We start from the raw sequence: 2,988 nt of genomic DNA, 5'->3' as shown, positions 1-2,988 counted from the left end.
TTCTTTCGATGAAACATGATGCTACTTCAGGGGCCTGTACCACAAAGCTTAGCAATGATCGTAGAACATTTTTCTACGATTGATTCCATTGACTACAATGTACAATCAATCGTAAAAATCAAGCGTACGATCAATCGCTAACCTTTGTGTTACGGGACCCAGGTCAAGTTAATGCCATACTAAGGCTTTGTAAGCCTAATATGGCATTATTTTTTTGAGTGGTGGTTTTAAGTACTCGCGTAATTCCACGCTTCGGCTATCTGAGCTTAGTATGGTAATTTGTTTAGAGTGGGCATTCAAACCACATGTCTGATCAAGTTAAAGCAGTTTACGAACCAGCAGCTTTAATCGCACCAGCTCGAGTCCTCAGCTACTGACATCTGGCCAGTACAATGCAACATTCTGAGTCGGGTAGACTTGTAATATAGGGAGGCCCACTTGAATTATAACACACTAAATTCACGACTCTATACATTCATACCATAATAATTATGTTGCCAAAAACAAGTACTTTCCTTTCAAAAACATTTTAGTTTCCTGATATGAATTACATTATAGGCTAATTCATTCTCTGTACTATTGATGGTTATCTCAAAATGTATATTTTTTGGATTATTCAATAAACATCATACAGTTTATATACATCAGTAATAAACGTGGCAGGTTCACCAATAGTGCAAGATTAAGGTCACAGAAAGGCCTTTGTTATTAAAGCAATATTGACTGGCCTCGGGGCGATACGACATATATCGCCCAAACTAGATTTATATCGCCCGAGTCGTAGACGAGGATGATATCAATTTAGTGAGGGCGATATATGTCCTTTCGCCCCCAGGCCAGTCAATATTGCTATTATTAACCAAATCAGACATCTAGAGCAAAAATCGTTAAAATTAAGATATTTTAGAGTTTGATAATGGGAATCTATTTTTTTTTCATGTTGAGCAGACTGGGCCTCTGAACTTTACCGTTGTGATGTAATTGAAATGACGCGTCCCCATCCTGGGGACGCAGTATCCAGCGTTGTCTCAACTTGATTAGCATTGTGACGTATCATACTGCGCGACTCAAGGACTCGTACAAAAACGTGTAGAATACGTGGATGTTAGCTCTCTGCCTTATTGCCCGCTACATTTCCACACATTTTTTCATAGACTTTCCTGAGCGGGCAATAAATTTGTCCGTGGTTAAACAAGTGGAAACTTGACCGACCACGATCACAGTCTAAAGCAGGCAACAATGTATCAAAGTTGCTCAGATGTCTGATACGGTTAAAATGCGAACTGATACGGTTAAAATGTGTATTGTTAAAGGCAATAAAAATAATGTCTTGCCAGTAATTTTTTTTTTTTACAATACTTAATTCATGGGATGGTGTATTTGATGGTTGTGATACTAAATGAAGCAGTACTGTGAACTTGTTGACTATTATATGAGATGCCAGATATCTGTGTGTATGTTTGCAGAATTATTTCTACTTATCTTTTTTGTTTTAAAAGCATAGAAAATAAGTGTTAGTGCTATTCAATCAAACACCAATTGCACATGTATGTTCAGTTCGTATTTGGAATTACTGAAATGCTTTTTGTTGTATATCTAGGTGTACACCTACCAATTTTAAAGGACAAGTCCACCCCCACCAAAAAGTTAATTTTAATAAAAGGAGAAAAATCCAACAAGCAAAACACTGAAAATTTCATCAAAATCGGATGTAAAATAAGAAAGTTATGTCATTTTAAAATTTTGCTTAATTTCACAAAAACAGTTACATGTATATACTGTACACATCCTGGACGGTATGCAAATTGGCAGACTGATGTCTTGACGTCACCCACTCACTATTTCTTTTGTATTTTATTATATGAAATATGAAAAATTCTAATTTTCTCCCCATTGTCTTGTGAAACAAAATTGTAATTACTCCCTGAACATGTGGAATTACCATTATTTTAACAGTTTATGGTTAAGTCAAGTTGGTCCTTATTGTCAAATATGTAAAAATTGAAATATTGTATAATTCAAACAATAAAAAACAAAAGAAATAGTGAGTGATGGACATCATCGACTCTCTCATTTGCATATCGCCGAGTTGTGCGTTTAACTGTTTTGTGAAAAATAAGCGAAACTTAAAAACGTCATAACTTTCGTATTTTACATCCGATTTTGATGAAATTTGCAGCGTTATGTTTGTTTTATTTTTCTATATCGATTCAAATCAACAATTTTCTGGGGTGGACTTGGCTTTTAATGTTCTTTCCTATTCAATCCAATACAATGGACATTTGATATAGTGCATTTTCCTATTGGTTACAAAGCGTTGCGCACACACTACTCCTTGTTTGGGCCACTAAAACAATAATTCAACACCTTCGAATGATTAGTTTAGTCCATGCAACGCCATGGGATAGTAAGGACCAACTCATTAATAAAAGGAAAAAAATATACCATTTGTCAACCATGGCCAAAAGGCCAACACTTGGCTCATTCAACATAAAATCATCATCTTGATGATTAAAACAACAAACTGGTGCAATCCATTCTTTTGTTTTGTTCTGACCCTTGACAAGATTTCTTTTTTATGAAAAAGTTTATTATATGTCGAGCTGCAGTATAGCATTAAGGCAAATTTTGTGTGACAGGATAACTGATCATTCCATCCAGGCTTTGATTTTGATGAGACTTGTAAAGATGGTTTGAATCTGACAGATCATGCAAGGTCACCCTCGTCTTCCACCGGTACTCTCTTCTAGAACATGCTCTTGCCACAAAACAGGGGACGTTGAATACACTGTTCTGCATAGATATTTGTCTCCTCAGTCATCACAGTGAATAAGTGTTCCGGAAAGTACTGGTAGAAATAATGAAGAGGGTCCATGTTCTCTCTAATATCGAATAGAAGTTTTGCTTCTTCCAAGTACTTGCAGTCTTCATTCCATGAAGGAGACCATTCCTCCCCCTCACCAATCTCAATCCAATTAGTCTCATCAC

Source organism: Lytechinus pictus, chromosome 14, assembly GCF_037042905.1.
Source record: "Lytechinus pictus isolate F3 Inbred chromosome 14, Lp3.0, whole genome shotgun sequence".
NCBI lineage: Eukaryota > Metazoa > Echinodermata > Echinoidea > Temnopleuroida > Toxopneustidae > Lytechinus > Lytechinus pictus.
Note: the sequence above shows the minus strand (reverse complement) of the source record.